This window comes from Brienomyrus brachyistius, chromosome 14 (assembly GCF_023856365.1).
Source record: "Brienomyrus brachyistius isolate T26 chromosome 14, BBRACH_0.4, whole genome shotgun sequence".
Lineage (NCBI taxonomy): Eukaryota > Metazoa > Chordata > Actinopteri > Osteoglossiformes > Mormyridae > Brienomyrus > Brienomyrus brachyistius.
In genome coordinates this window covers 8,898,674-8,922,883 of record NC_064546.1, presented here as the reverse complement: position 1 = coordinate 8,922,883, position 24,210 = coordinate 8,898,674, and the positions used below count along the sequence as shown (strand labels likewise).

General features: G+C 41.7%; 1 protein-coding gene across 6 annotated transcripts in view; it reads left to right on the top strand.

Moving 5' to 3' along the window:
* The first annotated feature begins 685 nt into the window (after window positions 1–685).
* frmd6 (FERM domain containing 6) overlaps window positions 686–24,210 on the top strand; it is a 76,708-nt gene continuing 53,183 nt past the window's right edge. For 5 of the 6 annotated variants that reach the window (XM_048974947.1, XM_048974942.1, XM_048974944.1 and 2 more), the window contains exon 1: window positions 686–1,013. The gene's annotated coding sequence lies outside the window, so the exon portion shown is untranslated. The remainder of the gene's footprint in view (window positions 1,014–24,210) is intronic. The other variant, XM_048974946.1, reaches the window with a different exon arrangement.

The window sequence follows — 24,210 nt, the reverse complement described above, 5'->3', positions numbered from 1 at the left end:
GCTGGTAGTGAAGCGGTGGGCTGATGATCTTTGGGCGTCCACTGCAGATTGTTGGGGAATCCCGGGGAGGAGAATACTGCTGGGTTGAGGATTATGATGGGTTCCTCCCAACTTGTGGCATGAGAGGTAGCGGACACAAAACGGACCTCAAGAGGACCTCTGGTAAGTCCTCCCGACTTCGGCTTTTCCGCTTTTTTCCCCTCTCTGCTACTTGTGGCTTATTCTGGGGCATCTCTGGCAGCTGGGTATGACACTCTGCATGTAGTTATTTTCATTTTAAGAAATTTTACCCTACATCCACTAAAATATTCAAGAAGGGTCTAATGTGAAAAACGGAAGATTGGTTTGCTGTACATTGCGCATCAAAAAATGTTTTAAATTTTGGCATATGTTCTATATGTTAGGCCAAATTTTTGTAATTATTCTGACTCTTTGAAATTTAATTCCCTATAAATTAATAATGGTAAAAATTGAATTTCAATATTGTATCAATAAGAAAAATCAATACGACACTGGAAAGCTCTTTCCCAGTAAGCTTCTAAACTACAAAATATGCTCTGGCACAGTGATTGTAAAGGAGAACACTGATAGGCACAAATGGACGGTGTTAAATTACTTTCATGAAGGGGTGGTAAATGCGATCATTCTGGTCCTATCTGAGGGTTTCCTAAAGTATTTATCCTGTGGCAGAAGCCTGAAGCACCAGAAGGATTTATATCACTAACTGTTTGGTTATGAGCAAATGATAATGGTCAAACATGCTCTGGAGAAATGTTTTGAAACGGTTCCCCCACCCCCTTCCTCATTCCATGAAGTCTTCCTCTGCTTGATCCCACATGTAGCGCTCCTTTTAAGGCTCAGCTCACGCTAGTTCCATAGGAAGTGGGGTGCGCTGGAATGTTTTCTGCCATTTATTTTTAAAGTGTTAATGCTTTGCATTTTGAAGTGAAAGCTACGATTTTTATTTGTGGAATTAAATAGAATTTGCGTCAAGGAGTCTCTGACCATTCGAGGTAAGTTTTATATTTATATACGTAGAAAAATGTACATTCCTGCCATCATGTCTCGCTTTTTCGCATGGATGGATTTTCTTTTTACTTGTAGCCATAGTATCCGTGCTGTTTTCTGTAGTCTTAAGAGTAGTATATTAAAAAATTACATATACATTCTAATTTGACGTTTTGTAAATGGTTACAAAACAAGTCTTGGATACCGTGAACTTTTAGCGGCCTTTGGTATTTTCGTGTTAGTCGAATGATATACTTTTGTCGATGTTATTGTAAAATCTTTGTGTTTTGCTGTACTGTGTATAGTGTGTGCTGTGTGTATGATCATGTACCTAAGAAGTTAAGTAGATTTCAGATATTGGTATTACTGTTCTTTTTCAGTGGCCGCAAGTAGAAAACGTATTTTCCATCCCCCAAAAAAATCGATGGGAATGAGTTGACGGATATATATACATTACTCTTTTAACTCGCTTTGAAGGATGTATTTTTTGACAAATAGCTTGTGGAGTCATTAATTATCATGTTTCAACATACCAACAATATCTTCAAAATTATTGCTATAGGCGTAATCTTCGTAAACAGTTTTAGTGGAAAAAACAAGGCTGTGTGTAGCAAGGGATATTCCGGACGGTAATCAGAAACTGTCCTGGCTCTAATTTGAGCGGCCTGCAGTATTTTATCCAAGCTGGATACCTCTCCTGTATTTAGCTACGGATTTATTTAGCACTATGATCTTGGAATAGGATAGACCTTATTTCTGTGAATGCTTTCCCATGAACTTGTAAAATCCTAGAAAACTACTTTTACAGTAGAAAACTATGATTTAACTTGAAAAATTCCTTTGCGTAATTTTCATGTTGTGTATGAACATGTGAAACTAATTTTGTACAGAGCTATATCCATCCGTCCATCCACCCATTTTCCATCCACCCATTTTGTAACTGCTGCCTATACAATCTTGGACTGTATCTTTGGTCTTTTCCTTCCCTTTTTGTCACAGCTCCTTTCAGTCCATGAATATGGACACAATACAAATGACTTCAGAAGTCAACACTGGGAATTAATTCTCTTTGCGGTGCCTGTTAGTTGAGTAAGGGTCATATATATTTTGAATTTAGGAAGAAATTTCTATACAATATGTGCATTTTCACCTATAGTTGTGTCTATAATTATTTTCTACAGCTGTACAGTAGTGTAAATAGTTATTCTACCTTTTTACGTACTGCATAGTGTTTTATAGTCATATTTCAAAAGCAGTAAATGTGGTTACTTTGCACATGGTTCTCTGTTGTAGCTCACTTTCTTATTTTTATTTTACTGAAAAATGTGTGTTGTGAGCATCATGAAACAAAACCTTTACTCTTACATTGCCTGTGTTCAAGGACAATGTTTTTTGTTACCCTAGTTAGAGGTGATATAGGTCCCTTGAACCCTTTATTTCTCAGAAGATATGTTATGTTGTTTACACAGATACCTGTAGCAAGTTTTTCTTTTCTTCTAACCTTGTTACAATCGGTTTTTTTTGGTTTTCAGAATTTGTTAGTTTTTTCCAGATAAGGTTTTGATAAAAAACAACAAATATTTATGTTTTGTTTAAATAATTGTGTGCAGAAATAGTCCGATGCAAATGTTTCGGAACAAAATTAGGTTCACTGTGATTGTAAAGGAACAGTTACTCATTGCCACATTGCTCTTGAGATTTCACAACCTCTGTTTCTATAATCCCAGTCAAGGTCCTATGGGGCCTGGGGTCTACAAAGGCATAACATACTGGCACACCCTGGGTAGGATGCTGGTCCATCACAGGGTACTCACAGATATTATAGGCAATTTTGTGTCATGAGTTAAACCTTTTCTTTGGACTATGGGAGGAAATGAGCATATCCAGAGGAAAACAGTGCAGGAAGAACATTCAAAATCTACATACAAAACAAGGGTGGTATTTCAACCCCCATCCCTGTATATGAAAGGCAACAGAGCTACAGACCGAGCCATTGACCCTCCATGCCACATTGTTACCTTGAAATATAATCTATCAATTATTTTCGGATAAAGTTTATGATAGCCTGTAGGAACATGACTGTATATTAATTTATTCAGTGTTGTCTTTATTAGGTACCTTCAGGTCCGTGTTGATTTCTGGCATTCCTCCTTAGCTTTCTATTTTCTCTCCAGGTCACCAAGATTCTCAGAGGTGTTCATTATAGTTCCTGGACAGGGAATATATATAGTTTTGGGACCAGTCCACCACAGATGCTTTCTAATTAATGCAATAATTAAAAAAAATATTTCACAGACCTGACTTCACCTTTGCAGGCACATTGTTTGGCTGATGAATTAGAACTGCTCATATCTCATGAAAGATGACCACAAAATTGAAGCAGCGCTGTACAGTGATTCAGAAACATAGTCTTGTCACCATGATAACTCAAAAAGTATTTGCGAAGATCCATTCCAAATTTTGCAGACAAGTTGCAAGGGTGAAGATCTGGACCTGATCAAATTTGTGAGATAAACTACACCAAAATGGAAGCAACGGTGCCAGGTGAGAGCAAAGGGAAGGGTAACGTAGATAACACACTTAATTATGTGAATTGTATAGTCAAAGTCAACTTTTATTCTCATTGCACGTGTCAACGAAATGAGGTAGTATGGACACTCCTCATGCAAGCATCACACATAATAAGTAGCATAATACATACACCCACACGCACATATATATATTTAAAAAAAATAATACATTTACATTATATACATGATATACACTGCTCAAAAAAAATCAAGAAACATTTTCTAATCAGAGTATAGCATCAAATCTATTAAACTTCTGGGATATTGGTTTGGTCAGTTAAGTAGTTGAAGGGGTTGTTAATCAGTTTCAGCTGCTTTGGTGTTAATGAAATTATCAACAGGTGAACTACAGGGGCAACAATGAGATGACCCCCAAAACAGAAATGGTTTAACAGATGGAGGCCACTGGCATTTTTCCCTCCTCATCTTTTCTGATGGTTTTTCACTAGTTTTGCATTTGCCGATGGTCAGTGTCACTACTGGTAGCATGAGGCTATACCTGGACCCTACAGAGGTTGCACAGATAGTCCAACTCCTCTGGGATGGAAAATCAATACGTGCCATTGCCAGAAGGTTTGCTGTGTCTCCCAGCACAGTCTCAAGGGCATGGAGGAGATTCCATGAGGCAGACAGATACTCAAGGAGAGCTGGACAGGGCCGTAGAAGGTCCTTAACCCATCAGCAGGACTGGTATCTGCTCCTTTTTGCAAGGAGGAACAGGATGAACACTGCTGGAGCCCTACAAAATGACCTCCAGCAGGCCACTGGTATGAATGTTTCTCATTGTTTGGTCAGAAACGGACTTCATGAGGGTGGCTTGAGGGCCCAACGTCCTCTATAATGGGCCCTGTGCTCACTGCCCAGCACCATGGAGCTCGATTGGCATTTGCCATAGAATACCAGAATTTACAGGTCTGCCACTGGCACCCTGTGCTTTTCACAGATGAGAGCAGGTTCACCCTGAGCACATGTGACAGATGTGAAAGGGTCTGGAGAAGCCATGGAGAATGTTATGCTGCCTGCAGCATTGTTCAGCATGATCATTTTGGTGGTAGGTCAGTAATAGTCTGGGGAGGCATATCCATGGAGGGACGCACAGACCTCTACAGGCTAGACAATGGCACCTTAACTGCCATTAGATATCCTTGAACCCATTGTCAGACCCAATGCTGGTGCAGTGGGTCCTGGGTTCCTCCTGGTGCACGACAATGCCTGGCCTCATGTGGCAAGAGCATGTAGGCAGTTCCTGGAGGATGAAGGAATACCATTCACTGCTCCCCACGCTCGCCTGACCTAAACTCAATAGAACACCTCTGGGATATTATGTTTCATCCATCCGATGCCACCAGGTTGCACCTCAGACTGTCCAGAAGCTCAGTGATTTCCCTGGTCCAGATCTGAGAGGAGATCCCCCAGGACACCATCTATGGTATCATTAGGACCATGCCCCGACATTGTCAGGCATACATACAACCACGTGGGGGCCATACAAACTACTGAGTATGATTCTGAGTTACGAAATTTCGGCAAAATGGACTAGCCTGCCGCATCATTTTTCACTTTGATTTTCGGGGTGTCTTTGAATTCAGCCCTCTGTAGGTTGATCATTTCATTTCCATCAAACTATGTCTTCCTAACACGTTACGCAGTCTACATCAGTATAGATATCCAGCATGATTTTTTTCCCCATTCATATCTGATGTGTTTTCAAAGTGTTTCTTTAATTTTTTTGAGCAGTGTATATACATGTTTCATGCAAGGCGTACAGTGGTTCAGTTGGAAGTGTTCATATTACTTGAGTCGTGTGAGAGTTCAGCATACACACAGCTTGGGGGAAGAAGGCGTTTGCCAGTCTGGTGGTCTGGCGGTGCATGCTTCTATAGCTTGTCCCAGGTAGCAGTAGGACAAAGACATTGTGACTGGGGTGCATGATATCCATGGCAATCTGCTGCGCTCTCTTCAGACCTCTTCTTCTGCCTATGTCACTGCTGTCTAGGAGTGCTGTGCGATGATGTATTCAGATGTTTTTATCACCCAGTGTATGGCCTTGTTGCCGGCTATGTGTTTGCCATGCCAGGGGGTGATGCGGTTGGTCAGGGTGCTCTCTCTTACTGCTTTGTAGAATTTTGCCAGTATATGGTGTGGGCTTTAGTTTCGTTAAGAAATACAAGTATTGCCAGGCTTTGAGAGCAGAAGTGTGTGCTGTAAAAAAGAAAAAGTTAAGACAACTTAAAATTTCAAGACGACTGCACTAGATTTTTGAGGTTTGTGGGCTCAAACTTTTAAGTTTTGAAGAAAACCAGCTATTGTGCCAACTAATTATTTTTTGTTCAGATAATTTCTTTTTCATATCTAGAAAACCTTAAATTTTTTTGTTTCACATATTAAGAATTCCAAACAAAAGTTGTGGTAAAGTATTGTCTTTTGTTCATATTTATTTTTCATATGCGTAAAAACTTTTAAAATTTGAGCACTAAGAATTTAAACAGCAAAATCTGTACCAACTAGTTATTATTAAGCACGATAAACAACAAAGCAGTTCAATTAGCATGTTTATTTTTTACATGATACTAATAAATTACAGCTGACACTTTTTAAGGATCCCTGTGAGAGTTCTTTTTTCCACCTCTTCCACATTATTCTCCACAAGAGCAAGCTTCAGTAGACCTACTGTGGTGCCTAGCTCAGGACCCACAGATATGCTGAGAATGGATTTGAACTAGGAATCTTGTGAACAGAAGCTTAACCCACTGAGCCACACGGTTAGGATTATGGAACATAAACTGAATGAAGTGCTAACACAAAAGCACTGTTTGTAGTTGTATAACAGTTTAGAGCTTTGCCAAAGTCTCAGTCTGGTGGGCTAAACCTCTTTTCCTGTAATCCAAAGGTTGCCAGTTTCTGCCCAGCCTAGGCCTGTCACGATAAATATTGCTGGACGATTAATTGTCCCAGGAATTATTGCGATAAACAATAATATCGCCGTTATGAGACCATTTTCAACTGATGTAATAATAATGGCATATTAATGCAAGTACACCCTTTCAACGATCAATAAACTTTAATGTCTAAAGAACATTTAACACTGGGACAGGAAGACATTTTTAATATCCAAAATAAATAAACAAAACAACCAAAAACAATAAAATGGATTATGAAGTCTCTGTAAACAAAATCACCCTTAAAATATTAAACATTAGGCTCAGACAGGGAAAACAGGCAAAACTGCCGGTTAGGACCTTTGTAAACAAAAAGTACTAACTAACAACAAAAGACTCCATATAAATAAAAGCAGATGCCTCAATAGGCCATATACAAATCTGTAGTTACTTTACTCTGGCAAATTCCGAGCAAGAAATATAAATTATTGTATATAATCATATTCATATAATTTATTGCCACATTTTACTTTATCGCTTATAGTGAACACGTCTGCCTGGGCGAGATTATAATTATCAATCGGATGATCATCATAACCAATTTTTTCTTCTTCATGTCTCAGTCTAACGCCAGCTACAAAGTTCAACGAATAAGACTCCTCTTCATATCCGTGGATGTTAGACAAGGCAAACATCTTAAAGCTCTTCTCTAATTTACTTGTTGGTACTTTGGAGAAGGATTTACAAAAGTGATGTACGTTGTTGGTCATAAGTTTGGGCAAGTCCTGTAAACGGCATGTCATTTTTCACAGACCGGAAATGAGCAAGCCGCATTTCCATGAACGTGGAAGCTGACGTGCAAAGAGTCCACTGACACGAGAATTCACGCCTCATTACTAGTGATGTGTCATTCGCTCTCTTTGATCCGACTCTTTTTAGTGAACGAGGGGAGCCGGCTCCTGTTCAAGAGCCGTTTTTGTTAATGTTTATAGAATTGTCCGGGTTTTTGAGCTGCCTAAACATTAAGGATGACAGTGGCCGGAACACGTTGTCTTCTGAAAAAGCCCTCCCACGAGATGGCGTCTTATTTTTTAACAAGCTCAAATCAGGTCATGCTAATCAGCATCAGGTTAAACGAAGAGAGGGGCTGGTTTTTTAAAAAGAGGCATTTAAGAGCCAAAAGAGCCTGCTCTTCTTGGTGAGCTGAGCCAAATGAGCCGGTTTGCTAAGAAAAGCCGATATTCCCATTTGATAGAGAGAAACACAAGGAAAACAAACAAGCATGCAAATGAAAATTATCGCAGCCGGAAAAATGATCGTCACTTTAATTACTGTGCAATTAATTGATTTATCGTTTATCGCGACAGGCCTAGCCCAGCCTCAATACATCTGTGAGTCCCAAGGTACTGCAATGGGTGAATTCTTAGCATATTAAAATCTAATTTTAATGTTTCTACACATATGAAAGATAAATCTGAACAAAAAATGTTGGCACAATGTAAAACAAAAATGTTCAAAACTTTTATAGATATGAAACAAATCTGATCAAAAAATAGTTGGTGGTTCTTCAAAACTTAAATTTGTTGCCCTCAAAACTCAAAAATCTAGTACCCTGAGTTTCTTCTTTTTCACATCTTTTTCATCTTTTTTTTTACAATGTGAGCAGTCCATGTTAGGTTCTTTGTAATGTCATCCCTGATAAATTTGAATTTGGCCATTGTTCAAATTCGTAGGCTGACACATTATCTTTAGTGATTTGGCTAATTGTTGTATCATCTGCCGATTTTTTATTATGGAATTAGGATGTGAGGGAATGCAGTTATAGGTGTAAATGGTGGAGAGGATAGGGCTGAGCATGCCATTTGTCACATTCTGTCAAGATTGTAATGACAGAACTGGGGAGCATAGAACTGGGAAGCAGTTAAGTACTTGACTAACAAAAGGACAAACAAGAAGCAGCTATGAATGGTTACCAAGAGGGCAGGAATGAGAGATAAGACAAATGAGCAACAGGTGTGTCTTGTTTAAGGCCACGCCCAGGAGGAAACAGGAGGATCAAGCAGACAGAATTGGCAGGACAAGACAGCAACCATGTGGAGCACCAGTATTCAGTGAAACTGTGGAAGACTTTAGATCACCCATTCTCACTGACTGAAGCCTTTTAGTCAAGAAATTCAATTCAATTTTATGACCCGGGTTGTGGAGTTTGGCTATGGGTTTCAAGATACAAGACTCCTTAATCAGGACATGCCACCACTACACCCTCAATATACACAACCCATGTAAACCCTTCCCAACTGTCACTAATCTGCTGTTTTTTTTTTTTTTTTTTTTTTACCTGTAACTACATTTCTATCCACCTTAGCTGCTTATATATTTATACTTATGTCACCTGCACTTTAAATATAAAGCTCTGTCATCACATGCACATGTACAGTTTTTTAACCTTAAGTTTATTTCCTATATGAGTACTTCTGTATTCCTCTTATGTATACATTTTTAGTTATTGTAACTTTTTGTTTATTGTAAGATATTTAACTTTTTAACTTATTTTTAATTCTGTTTTTGATTTGATTTGCACAGTCTAGGGGTCATTCAGGGTACATTTCACTGCATGTTGTACTTGTATAACCATGTATATGACAAATACAAGATAGATACAAGATATTTTATTTGTCACATACATGGTTATACAAGTACAACATGTAGTGAAATGTACTCTGAGCGACCCTTAGACTGTACAAATCAAAAATAGAATTAAGCATAAGTCAACAAGTTAAAAATCTTACAATAAATTAAAAATAGAAATACAGAAGTTCTAATATAGAAAATAATCTTAAGGTTAAAACTGTACATGTGCATATAATGACAGAACTATGTATTTAAAGTGCAGCTAACATAAAGTATAAATATGAGCAGCAAAGGTGGATGGAAGTGTAGTTACAGATTGTTAAAAACAGCAGGTTGGTGACAGGAAAAGTTTACATGGGTTTTTATAGATAGATACACAATTGTGTATATTAAGGATGTAGTGGTGGCATGTCCTGATAAGGAGTCTTATGGCATAAGGATAGAAGCTCTTTCTGAGTCTCTCTGTTTTTGCCATAATATTCCTAAAGCGGCTGCCTGATTTCGGCAGCTGAAACAGACAGTTTCTGGGAAGAGAAGTCTCTAATGATCCTGGTTGCTCTGCTCTGGTATCTCCTGGTATAAATGTCCCGCAGAAACGGTAGAGAAGATCTGGTGCAGCGTTCTGCTGCCCAAATCACTCTCTGTAGTCCCTAAATGTCCTGTATACAGTTGTTTCCATACCAGGATGTGATGTTCTGGCTCAGGACTTTTTCCACAGCACCGGAGTAAAAAGTCCTAAGAATCGCTGAAGAAATCCAACACTTCTTCAACTGTCTTAGGTGGTAAAGACGCTGCCTGGCCTTGCCTTGCTGGACTGGGCTTGGATGTGTTCTGTTCATGTCAGATCCTCAGTCATGCATATGCCTAGATATTTGAAGCTGTTCTCCTGGCACCACAATGTCAGGTTATCCACCTCCTCCTTGTAGGCTGTCTCATCGTCGTTGGTGATGAGACCCAGCACTACTTTGTCATCAGCGAACTTGATAATGGAGTTGGAGCTGTGTGTGGTCTCTAGTGTAGAGTGTGTAGAGGAAAGGATTGAGCATGCATCCCTGAGGAGCCCCTGTGTTGAGTTTGATGGTGTTGGAGACACAGCCACCTACTCTCACCACCTGTGGTCTGCCTGTGAGGAAGTTGAAGACCCAGGCACACAGGCGGTTGTTCAGTACTTTGGCTGTCACTGAGGCAAAAACTCGGGTGTGGGAGGAGTGTGGCGAAGTCATGGAGAATGATTTCCGGACGTCTTTGAGGAGATTCTGGTCCATTTGGCAGCTCATGGTAGGAAAACGGTACAGCATAAATACTGTTTATGGAGGCGATGGGGCGCTGCTGACCTCAGCTTGGGTCGTTGTGGGTCAGTGGAATGATTACTTCGAAGACCTCCTCAATCCCACCCACATGCCTTCCACTGAGGAAGTCTGGGGACTTGAGGGTTGACTCCCCTATCTCTGGGGCAGAGGTCTCTGAGGTGGTTAAAAAGCTCCTCAGTGGCCAGGCCCCGGGGGTGGATGAGATTTGTCCGGAGTTTCTCAAGTCTCTGGATGTTGCAGGCCTGTCCTGGTTGATACGCATCTGCAACATCGTGTGGACATTGGGGGGAGTGCCTCTGGATTGGCAGACTGTTGTGTTCCAACTATAGGGGGATAACACTCCTCAGCCTCCCTGGTAAGGTCTATTCAGGGGTCTTGGAGAGGATAGTCCATGGGATTGACGAACCTCGGATTCAGGAGGAGCAATGTGGTTTTCATCCTGGCCATTGAACAGTGGACCAGCTCTATACTCTTAGTATGGTCCTGGAGGGTGCGTGTGAGTTTTCCCAACCAGTCTACATGTGCTTTGTGAACTTGGAGAAGGCATTTGACCGTGTCCCTTGGGGAGTCCTGTGGGGAGTGCTCTGGGAGTATGGGGTGCCGGACTGTTCGGTCCCTATATGACCGGTATCAGATCTTGGTCCACGTTGTCGGCAGTAAGTCGGACTCGTGAGGGTTGGACTCCACCAGAGCTGCCCATTGTCACCGATCCTGTTCATACTTTTTATAGACAGAATTTCTACGCGCAGCCAGGCGTAGAGGGTGTCCGGTTTGGTGACCACAGGATTAGGTCTCTGTTTTTGCAGATCATCTGGTTCTGTTGGTTTCACCAGACCATGACCTTCGGCTCTCACTCGAGCAGTTCGCAGCCAATTGTGAAACGGAAACGGTTGGGATGAAAATCAGCACCTCCAAGTCTGAGACCATGGTCCTCAGCCGAAAAGAGTGGAATGCTCTCTCTGGGTCAGGGAAGGAGTCCTTCCTCAAGTTGAGGAGTTTAAGTATCTCGGGGTCTTGTTCACGAGTGAGGGACAGATGGAGTGGGAGATTGACAGGCGGATTGGTGCAGCATTAGTAGTGATGCGTATGCTGCATCGGTCTGTCATGGTGAAGAAGGAGCTGAGCAAAGCTCTCGATTTACCAGTCAATCTACTTTCCTACCCTCCCTATGGTCATGAGCTGTGGGTTATGACAGAAAGATTGACGTTGCAAATACAAGCGGCCAAAATGAGTTTCCTCCGCAGGGAGGCTGAGCTCTCTTAGGGTGAGGACTCAGAGTAGAGCCGCTGCTGCTCCGCATCAAAAGGAGCCAAATGAGGTAGTTGGGGCATCTGGTCAGGATACCTCCTGAACGCCTCCCTGGTGAGGTGTTTCAGGCATGTCCCACTGGGAGGAGGCCCGGGGAATACCCAGAATACGCTGGAGAGACTATGTCTCTCGGCTGGCCTGGGAATGTCTCGGGATTCCCCTGGAGGAGCTGGATGAAGTGGCCCTGCTTAGACTGCTGCCCCCGTGACCTGACCCGGAAAAGCCGTAGAAGATGGATGGGTGGATGGATGTTCAAAGGACAAAGCTTTTTGTATTTCGTGTTTTCACTACCAACACCAATCCTGCAGTCATAATCTTTGATTTCTTCACATGCAGCAATAGTCCCATCTTTTTAACTTGTAACTTTCTAGATGTTTCTGAAAATTCTTCATTTATAGTAGTTGTTTCTAAAGGATATCTAAGACTCTGTTTTTTCACTAGTCATGAATCCACATTGTCTTATTGCAGCCCAGTTTTTTCAGTATGTGTATAAAACCACTCAGCTTAATCATTTTCCATCTAGACTGTGGCTTGTTGTCCAGTGTAGAATTAATTCATAAGGACTATAGGATGCTTTGATATACCAATTCTGCTTAGAACATCCTAAAGTTTGGCATGTTTGTTGTAATGGAAACCTTTATTGTGATCAGTAAACCACATAATGTCTTCCTCTGATCTTCCTCAGACAAGCTTGTACAGTTTTCTTTCTCTATAGGGTTATAATCTGCATTTAATGAAGTGGTGCTTTATTGATCCCCAGAGGGTAATTAGGAGGCATGTGATATGAGAGAAATTCTAATATTCTAATTTGCACACTGTCAGAGCCTGTTTCTTCGGTGTTGGAATATAAACTGATCTCTTCCAAGCTGTAGTTACTGAGTTATATTTCTTTTCTTTTTTTTCAAAATTAGGTCAACACTTTACAGTTACTTGTTTCTATTGGGCTGCAACCTATCCCATTAGTTTCTTTTTGACTTCCTCTTTCATTACGGAAGCTCTCTTCCATACATCACCTTAGTTTGTACCGTTTCTCCTCAAAACCACTTTAAAAGGGCAGACTCCATTGGCTATCAGCAGTGCTTCAAATTCAGAGCTCTCTCATGTGTCCACAATTATATTCACATGGAACCCTTCAGCAATTAGAAACCTATGTGTCATCCATTTGTCCCAGTGCACCTCTGGACAAAGCAAAACTACTAACATTGTTCCAGGTGGTTTAGGATGAAAGACAATGCCTAAAATAAACCTGACAGACCCTACTTAAGCCCTGTTTTCAGCTTTTGATCCAAAAACATAGATGCCCCTAAAATAACAAACTTTACTTCACTTTCTCAGTTTCTATGCTTCTCACTGTAGGTCTTCTTACTTCTCACTGAAAATGGACATATATACTTTATACTTTACAATGTACCAACTTCTAAAATGGAAAAAAATAAGTTCCCAGGTTTAAAAAAGTTATTTGTTATATCCAATTCAATAAAGTAATGTGTGTGTGTGTGTGTGTGTCTAGAAGCAGGACTGAAGTCCCAAAAAGGAAGGAAGGAAGAAACCCTTCATGAATGAGAAACAGAGAAGAAGCAGGACGTAGTTTGCTCACTCTATCTATATCTATATCTATATATTATATATGATATAATAATGCACAGGGGCGGCATGGTGGTGCAGTGGCTAGCACTGTTGCTTCACACCTCTGCGACCCGGGTTCGAGTCTCCACCTGGGTCACATGTGTGTGGAGTTTGCATGTTCTCCCCATGTCGTCGTGGGGTTTCCTCCGGGTACTCCGGTTTCCCCCCACAGTCCAAAAACATGCTGAGGCTAATTGGAGTTGCTAAATTGCCCGTAGGAATGCATGTGTGAGTGAATGGTGTGTGAGTGTGCCCTGTGATGGGCTGGCCCACCATTCTGGGTTGTTCCCTGCCTCGTGCCCATTGCTTCCGGGATAGGCTCCGGACCCCCCGCGACCCAGTAGGATAAGCGGTTTGGAAAATGGATGGATGGACGTGCACACACACACTATACTGCCGAAAGTTTAGGGACATCCCATTCTTAATACAAAGGCTTTCATATGGTCCACCCTTTGCAGCTTCAGCTCTTTTGGGAAGGCTGTCTACAAGGTTTAGGAGTGTGTATGGCAATTCTTCCAGAAGAACGTTTATGAGCTCAGGCACCGATCGTGGATTGAAGGCTTGGTTCACAGTCTCTGCTATAATTCATCCTTATCGGATTGAGGTAAAGGCTCTGTGCAGGCTAGTCAAGTTCCTCCACACCAGACTCACTCATCCATGTCCTTATGGACCATGCTTTGTGCACTGGTACGCAGTCATGTTGTAACAGGAAGGGGCCGTCCCCAAACTGCTCCCACAAAGTTGAGAGCATGAAATTGTCCAAAATGGCTTTGAATGCTGCAGCAAGAGTTCCTTTCACTGGAACTAAAGGGCTAACATAATCTCCCTCCACCAAACTTTACACTTGACACAATGCAGTCAGACAAGTACTGTTCTCCTCGAAACCGCCAAACCCAGACTCGTCCATATGATTGCTGGATGGAGAAGCGTGATTCATCACTCTAGAGTCCAGAGGCGGTGTGCTTTAAACCACTGCATCCGACTCTTTGCATTACACTTGGTAATGTAAGCATTGGCTACAGATGCTAGGCCATGGAACCCCATTCCATGAAGTTCTCTACGCACTGTTCTTGATCTAATTTGAAGGCCACATGAAGTTTGGAGGTCTTTAGCTATTGACTCTGCAGACAGTTGCTGACTTATGCACACTGTGCGCCTTAGCATGTGTTGTTCCCGCTCTGTGATTTTACGTGGCCAACCATTTCATAGCTGAGTTGCTGTTGTTCCCAATTGCTTCCACTTTGCTATAATACCACTAACAGATGACCGTGGAATATTTTGCAGTGAGGAAATTTCACAAATGGACTTATTGCTCAATACCACAGTACTATGTTTGTGTTCACTGAGCTCCTGAGAGTGACCCATTCTTTGGAAAATGTTTGTTGAAGCAGTCTAAATGGCTAGGTGTTTTGATTTTATACATCTGTGTCTATAGAAGTGATTGGAACACCTCAAATCAATGATTTGGAGGGGTGTCCCAATGCTTTTGACAATATAATGTTAATACTTAAAAAATTCACAGATGCACACCCATAAATTGAGAAATGAGTGAAACAAAAACTTTTTCTGTGGTATCTTCATGTTTACAGATCTGTGTATTATTATTATTATTATTATTATTATTATTATTAGGGGTGGCATTATATAGGACTGTCAATATTGATTATAACTGTGATATTTAAAAAATGAAAGATCAATATCTTGTTCATAATACACATGAAAATAATGTAATTAACCCAGTGACAATATGATTCCCACTTAAACAAAGTAGGTGGCAGTATTGCTCCTCAATGCTGGTTTCCACCACGATTTAATTTGTAAACTCTGAGGTGTTGGAGCTCATAAAGAACACAGAGACCAACTGTGAATATCATTTAAGGAGGTGGAGTCTACTGATGAGTGCACGGATGATGTCTCACACACAACAATAATGTACTATTAATTACTTAAACAATGCAATATTTTCTATAGACACCTTTTCATTACATGAAAATAGCTAAAGAAAGCCAGACTCAAACTAGCACCATCTCCCCATGAGCCCACAAGACTCATGTCGTTCCACTAACGCAGTTCAGTTTTAAACAATCAAGGCTCATACAAGACAGACTTGCATAGTCTCACTTAGTGCACACACAAGAGATATTTAAGAAGTCCAAATGAATGGATAAACCATCAAATGAGTCGGGAAGCGTATAAAACGAGCAGTGTTTTTTTCCACCGAAGAACAAATGCTGCTGATGGAGCTGTATGAAAAATACAATGATGTAATCGCTAAAAAGGGCAATGCTGTGGCTATAAATAAAGCCAGAAAGTTGGCTTGGTAAAGAATTGCAGAGTTCTTGGTTTGATCCCCATAGCTGACGGGGAACCTTCTGGGTTGAGTTCATGTATCATTGTTACTGCATAATGTTATTCTGTATTATTTGATCTCCGTAAAATACTTTGAATTGCATCCATATGAAATGTTCTGCACAAATAACTGTACCTTGTCTTTGCTTTTTACTAATAAACTTTCAAAGTAGACTGTGACTAAAAAAAACATAAAAATATCTTCCTGTTCATATTATTTTAACAGATTTTTTTTTTAGTCATTACTTTTCATGTTTGATCTTTGCAATATGGGTGTGCTTTTATTTGATTTATTTTGGAATTGGAATGCTGAGACGTGAGTTTTATAGGCTTTATTACAGTGTATTGATTACATGACATGTAGTGAGAGTGCGGAATTTGGTCTGACAGAATGATTTTTTAGGAATCTGTTCCCACACGTCGGAAGTTCTTTGAGACAAAACTTAACTAAGCGAGACAGTTAACCTGGGGCCTGTACTACAAAGCGGAGTTACTGGTTTATTGGGGTAACTTGTTGGGTTTAAGGTAGTCTGTCATGTCACCTTACTTTGCAGGTAAAACAATCGGAAGTGTGTAATACCGTCCTCACCTGAAGATTGCTATTTGCATTCTAAATAGCCACATTTCCGAGTATTCAAATCGCATTTGCATGGTAATCTGATGAACACCGCAACGGTGAAACGAAATCCAGATACATCCCTATCAACGCCATTAAAGGTGGGAGGGATGTGGCCAGGTGTCAATGGCTCGTGCATACACATGAAAGTTGCTGCATATTCAATGAAAGGAGCCAGAAATAGTGACATGAGTTTGAAAACCCTAACAAACAAACAAACAAATTTATTTTTGTATAGCACATTATCACAACATTATATCGGCCATGGCAAGGAAAAACTCCCAAGAATGAAGACACCTTGGGAGGGACAAGGCTCAAAGGGGGAGCCCATCCTCCAGGGGCCGGCAGGGAGAGTCAAATAGGAGAGATAGCTAAATGCCAAGTCGCACTGTCCAAATCATAAGATTTGAGAAATAACAAGGGAGAAGGGAGGTGATGACAAGCCGGTGCCGACTCTCTCTGATAGATTGAGGTCTCCAGGCAGCACCCCCCAGGAGGAGTAGGGGAAATAAAATGTACAATTAGTCAAAGTATGGGAGACTATAGGCAGTGTTAACAGCTAGGTGAGTGCAATATGAAGTGCAAGGTGCAAGCTCTGGCAGATATGGCTATGGCAGCATAAGTAGGAGGGAGAGGCAAGTGGGAATGCAGGTAGGAGAAAGCTCTGCAGCCTGCCGTAGCTCTTTCTACCCTAGGTACTAACAGATATCCCATGCCTTGAGAACAAAGCAAGTGTGGAGGATTGTATGTGGTCAGCAGATCACTAAGGTATTCTGGTGCAAGGCCATTCAGTGCTTTATAGGTTAATAGCAGTATTATATAGTCAATCTGAGACTTAACTGGTAGCTAATGAAGGGAGGATAAGACCGGTGTAATACAATCAAATTTTTTAGTGTTTGTTTAGAACTCTGGCTGCTGCATTCTGTACCAACTGAAGTTTATGTAAGGATCCAGACGGGCAACCAGATAGGAGGGCATTACAGTAATCCAGTCTGGAACTTACAAATGCATGTATTAATTTTTCTGCATCATGAAGTGAGAGCATCTTACGAAGTTTGGCTGTGTTCCGTAGATGATGAAACGCAGTTCTAGTAATACTTCTTATGTGAGCATCAAAACATAGATCTGCATCAACAAGAACGCCAAGATTTCTAACCATCGTGTTAGGTTGTGTAGGAAGGCTACCATTGTTGAGGTGGTGAAACTTATTTCTTGCAGCCTTGGGACCAATTACCAGAACTTCTGTTTTTTCTGTGTTTAACATAAGGAATTTTTTTGCCATCCAGCACCAGATATCTAATAGACTGTCTTCTAACCAACATAGTAGTGATGTATCATCAGGGTTAACAGATATGTACAACTGTGTATCATCTGCATAACAATGAAACCCAACACCATGATTTCTAATAATGTTAGCAAGAGGTAGCATGTATAGGGTAAACAGTAGCGGGCCCAGGACTGATCGCTGTGGGACACCATATTTAACTTTGGTGGCCTTGGACGATTCATTGTTCACATGAGCATACTGATAGCGATCAGTTAAATATGAGCAGAACCAAGAAAGTGCTGTCCCCGTAATGCCAACTACACCTTCTAACCAGTCCAAGAGGATATTATGGTCCAAGTATCGAATGCTGCAGTTAAATCTAGCAATACCAACAGAGATATACAGCCACGGTCAGAAGCCACAAGTAAATCATTCATTACTTTGCCTAGAGCAGTTTCTGTGCTATGGTTTGGTCTAAAGCCAGACTGATACAATTCATTGGTATTATTTTTTTGTAGGAAGGAAGACAACTGACGAACTACAACCTTTTCCATGATCTTTGAAATGAAAGGAAGATTTGAGATAGGTCTATAGTTTCCTAAAACACTAGGTTCAAGATTTGGTTTCTTTAGGACGGGTCTAATAACAGCCATTTTAAAAGCTTTTGGAACATACCCAAGCCTAAGAGATTGTCATGCCTGGCTCGTCCGCTCCTCGTGTGTGCCACGCCCCCTGATTTCCCACGTGTATTACCCTGATCGTCTCCAGCTTTGTCCATTTCCTTTGATTAGTCCATGTGTATTGAAGTCCTGGTCTGACCTGTTCCCCTTGTCTGTCATTGTTGTGCTAACTGTTGTTGTACGGTTAGTCGTGGATCTTGTACGAGTTGTTCCTGCCTGATGTCCTTTCTTCCCTCGTCCCTGATTAAACCCCGTGTTACCCCGATCTCGACATGTCTGCCTGCTGCTTGCTCGCCTTACCCGCACGATCGCTGCATACCTCCGCCGTGATCGTGACAGAGATGAGTTTAACACATTTAACAGGGTTAGGGTTAGGGTTAGGGTTAGTGCTAATCTGCGGTGCAATTTCTTTGAATTTTGTAGGAATTGGGTCTGGGTAGAGGATTTACAGGAGGAAACTAAGCTCAAAAGTTCTGAGTGTTTTATAGGAATGAAAGATTCAAAGGTCTCATTATTGGTAAGCATAAGACTAGCAGGAGGCTGGCAGCCGTAAGTAGCTAAGGACGTGCACTGGATGTTCTGTATAATCTTAGTTATTTTACCATTAAAAAATTTAATTAAGTCATCACTCTTAAGAGCTTGCGGGACCTGCGAGTTTAATGCAGAATTCTGTGTTATCCTAGCCATGGATTCCAATAAGAATTTAGGATTGGTTTTGTCTATTAATCTGGAGAGATACACAGACCTAGCAGTCACTAGTGCTTGTATGTATTTAGAGAGGCTCTCTTTCCAGGCAGATTTGAAAACTTCTAGTTTTTAGTTGAGCGCCATTTGCGCTCTAGTTTGCATGATGCCTGTTTGAGTTCACGTCTATGATCAGAGTACCAGTGGGCAGGTTTGTTATCTCTATGCTTTATCCTTTTAAGTGGAGCTACATGATCTGAGTGCTGCGAAGGGATTTTTCCATGTTTGAAGTTGCCTGCTCTAGTTCATCTACACACGATGCTTCAGATGTAAGGCTGAAGGACTGTGGCAGTTGTTTCATAAATATTGTTGTAGTTAGTGCGGTAATAGAATGTCTGATTCTATACTTTGGAGCTGTGATCAACGTGAGGCTATACTGAATTTCAAATGTTAACAAGTAATGATCTGAGAGCGGAGGACTCGGTGGCATAATAGATACATGTTCCATCAGGATTCCATGACTAATAATCAAATCAAGGGTATGGTTATAGGCATGACTAGGCCCGTCTACATTCTGACATACAGAGTCAAGAATAGCTGCAAATGCTATTTTTAAAGGATCACTATCTTTCTCCATATGAATGTTAAAATCTCCCACAATAACTGCTTTGTCAGTACTGACCACCAGGTTTGTTAAAAAATCAGCAAACTCCTTAAGAAAATTACTGTACGGTCCAGGTGGTCTATACACAATAACAATGGTAATTTGGGGTGAAGAACTAGAAAGAGATGAGCCAGCAAGGCTAAGAAACGAGAGTTTCAAATGTGCTGAAACTCAAACCACATTTCTCAGACACTTCTAAGTTGGACTGAAAAATTGCAGCAACACCACCACCTTTGTGATTTGGTCGAAGGTTATGCTTATGACTGTATTTCGCTGGAGTAGATTCATTTAGTGCCATGAATTCATCTGGTTTAAGCCAGGTCTCAGTAAGGCATAGGGCACCAAGAATAAAAATCAGTAATTATTTCATTTATTAATAGTGCCTTAGGAGCCAGTGATCTTACATTGAGAAGTCCAAGTTTAAGTTTGAGCTTTGCATCAACTGTTTTCTAGTAATGGATTCATTATGATTTTTATTAAGTTATTATGACACACAATACGGTGGAATAGTCTTCCATGATTAAAGATGAGGGGGACAGACACAGTCTCAATAAAATGAACCCTAGGTGACGACTCTAAGCAACTAGCAGGCGGTCGGTTATGCCGGTTTGCCTGCCGCCTGGACTTTGCTCTTCCTATTCATTTATCCAACTGAATGTTGCAACTACACTATTTAGTCATCTTCATGTAGCCAAGACTTTGGTGATCAGGTGTCTGGGATCAAAACAAACTTCCACCATTGCTTACTATGTACTTTTATAATGTTTCTGCAAGTGTTCCAAACTGCATTTTGCAATGTCTATGCTTTGATGTCAAATTACAAACTTCACATAAATCTGACACATTTACAAAGTACATTAAGATTAAGATGAATTTAATGCCAAAACAAATATATAAGAAATAATTTATTTGCCATGAATTAAGTTTATGATATTGAATGAAATGTGTGACCATGCCCCTAGACCCCAGAGGGTTAATAACATTTATTATTATTATTATTATTATTATTATTATTTGTGGCCTTCTTTCTAAAACCCAAGGTCACCTTACATAGCACATAAAAGACAATAAAAACAAATAATTAAAAAAAGGAGTTATGTACAAAATTTGACAACAATTGGATTAAAGCGAGTAAACCAATTTAAACAGATGGGTTTCGAGTTTTGACTTAAATAGTGGAAAAGAGTCAATATTTCTGATAAGGGCGAAAGTGATTTCCAGAGTCGGGGAGCAGAGCGACTGAAAGCTCTGTTTCCCATGGTCTTGAGGCGAGTAGAAGGAACATTAAGATGGGTGGCAGATGAAAATCTGAGAGAGCATGAGGGAGTGGCAATGTGAAGCAGGCCACATAGATAGGGAGGGGCAAGATTGTAAATGCATTTGAAAGTGAGAAGCAGAATTTTGAATGCTATTCTAGTTTCTGTGGGCAACCAGTGAAAGACTGGGGTGATATGTTCCCTGGAGGGGGTGCGAGTTCGACTCGAGCTGCAGCATTCTGAAGGAACTGGAGTTTATGGAGGGACTTGTTGGGGAGACTAAAAAGAAGAGATTTGCAGTAATCAGTCCTAGAAGTGACAAGGCTATGGACAAGGATGGCAGCAGCATGGGGAGTGAGAAAGGGACGGAGTCCGTTTATGTTGCGCAGATGGAAATATGCGGACCGGTGAAATGATTAATGTGTGACTGAAATGAAAGAGTACTATCCAGGATGACGCCCAGACTCTTAACCTGGGTGGAGGCATAGATAGCGAAATTATCAATGTTGGAGAAACTGTGGGATTTAGTTAGAGTGGAAGTTGTACCAATGAGTAGAACTTCACTTTTATTGCTATTGAGTTTGAGAAAGTTGGAGAAGAACCATGATTTTATCTCCATTAGACAGTCTGAGAGGGAAGAGGGTGGAAATGAGCAGCTAAGTTTGGAGGAGATATAGAGTTGGGTGTCATCAGTGTAACAGTGAAAACTGATATTAAATTTCCTAAATATGTGGCAGAGAGTTAACATGTAAATAATGAATAAATGGGGGCTCAATACTGAACCCTGGGGAACACCGACTGAAACAGGAAATGAACTACAGGAATAAGATTTGAGTTGGATAAACTGAGTGCGGCCAGAGAGATATGACGTGAACCAAGCAAGGGAAGTATGATTGATGCCAATGGATGATAATCTATCCAGAAGAGTATTGTGAGAAATAGTGTCAAATGCTGTTCCTGTACTATGGAGCGGGCGAAAAACAGATTGGAATTTTGAATAGAGGTTATGGTTACTGAGGTATATGTGAAGCTGGGAGACAACAACTTTCTCAAGAATTTTTTAAATACAAGGAAGGTTTGATATAAGACAAAGGTTATCGAAGTTATAGGGATCTGCGCCTGGTCTTTTAAGAATTGGAGTAACGGCAGCAGTTTTAAGTGATGGAGAGACAATTACAGTGTTAAGGGAAGAGTGGATTATGGTGGTAATGAGGGGGGACAGGAAGGGAAGACAGGTTTTAACTAGAGTAGTGGGTAGAGGGTCGAGTTGACAGGTGGACTATTTAGATTTTTGAATAATTACAGATATGTCATTTATGGAAGGGAGAGTAAAGCTTGCAAATGACTGACAGAGAGACGCAAAAGGGAGCAGGGAGTCTGCTTCAGGAGCTACAGCTCCATTAAAGTTAATTTGCTGGTGGATATCAGAAATTTTGGATGTAAAAAAAGACATGAGAAAGTTGCAAAAATCAGCAGAATACATATGGGAAGGGAATATTAAACCAGAGTAGTATGTGGATTTGGCAATGCAGTTCTTATAAAACAGAATATGATTATTGTACATTTCTTTGTGTATGGTGAGTCCAGTTTTCTTGAAGTGGAGTCCTTTAGCTTTGAGATGGCGCAAGGTGGGAGTGAACCATGGTGCTGAGTGGGAGAATGAGACTGATCGATGTTTAATTGGAGCAAATGTATGAAGTAGGTTATGGAGGTTGGCAGTGTAGTATGAGACCAGTTCCAGGGGTAGATATGCTATGGGTACAAGGGAGGTAATTTACAGCAGATGAAAAGATGTCAGGATTAATATTACTAATTTTACTAATAAATGCAATATTACGATTAGTAGTAATCTTGGAAAGTATTAGATCTATATTGAAGGAAATAAACAGACAATCAGAGTCCGGGAACAGATTGGCTTTTCAGTCAGAGGGGGTGACACCAGAACAGCAAACCAGGTCTAAGATATGGCCTTTGCATTTGGGAATTTAATGTGTTGTTGAAATACAAAACTATCCAGACAAGATGTGAAATCTCTTGAGGAGAGGTTATTGTCATTGTCCATATGAATGTTAAAGTCACCAAGGATTATAATATTGGGAGAGACTACTGAGAAATGAGTAAGAAGAACAGTAAAGCCATTTAGAAAATCTTTATTTGAATTACGTGGTCGATGAACACGCTTTATTCAGAAGCACGACCTGAGATGGCAAGTCAGGGAATACGGGGTTTAATCATACATGAAGCAAGCCAAAACAGTACAATGACCGGACTGGGGAAACAAACTGAAACGTGGACTAAATACATTGGACTAAGGATGGCAACAGGAAACAGCTGGTGAACACAGGGTATCCACACGGGGTTAACGAGGGGGTGTGGCACACGGACGGAGCGGACAATTGGGGCAGGACAGGACCCCCCACCCCCAAAGGCGTGCAGTCTGGGCATGCCTAAGGGGAGTGAAGGAGTAAACACAGGGGGTACAAAGGCACTAGGAGGGAACAGGGAAAGGAGGGAAAGGGGCAATGGGGAACTGAAGGGACTCTCGGCGGGCGTAAGGTGGGGCCGAAGGCCGGGCCATGACTGGCCGACAAGGTGCCATGGGTGAAGCTGGGGGCAACCACTGAACTGGAGCCTGGGGGACTGAAGGCGAGCCAAGGAGTCGACCCCCATGTCGGTGTCCCCTCACTTTCCGGGAGACTGAGAGGCGGGAACCCGGCCCAGATCCGCCTCGAGAAGGGGGCGTTGTTTGGGGTGACCCCTTGGAGGGATCCACTGGGGCAGTCAGGGTAATCCTCGAGGGGTCCCACTCCAGCCCCTCCTCCGGCTCCAACAAGGAGAGAGGAGCAGTGGTCAGGCCATTAGGGACTTTCAGGGGGACTGGAACCTGTGGGTCAGGGACCGGGGACACTGGGGCCAAGGGGTCAGGGGCCGAGGGTATTGGGGCCGAGAGCTCAGGAACCAAGTGGGCTGCAGCCAGGGGGTTATAGGATAGGGGGACTGAGACCGGGGGGGTCATGGACCAGGGAAGGCAGAGCATGAGCTGCCCGAACTGGAGCCACTGGGGCTTGGACCTCCGCCGCGGGAACCGCTGGGGCCAGAGTTGAAACCTCTGGAGGCGGTGCCTTGGCCGTCAGGACGGGAACTTCAGAAGAGGGCGCGTCATCTGCCGGAACTGGGCACTCACAGGGCAGCATGCCGGGGCTAGGGCCTCGGGTGCGTCAGCCGCCGGGATGGTACCTCCCTGGGTGGTGCATTGACCGCCGGGACTGGGACCTCTGGCGCTGGCACCTCAGGCATTGGAGCGCCAAAGCCAGTCGCTAAGGCCCCTGCTCTCACCCCTGAGGCTCCTCAGGTGCCAAAGC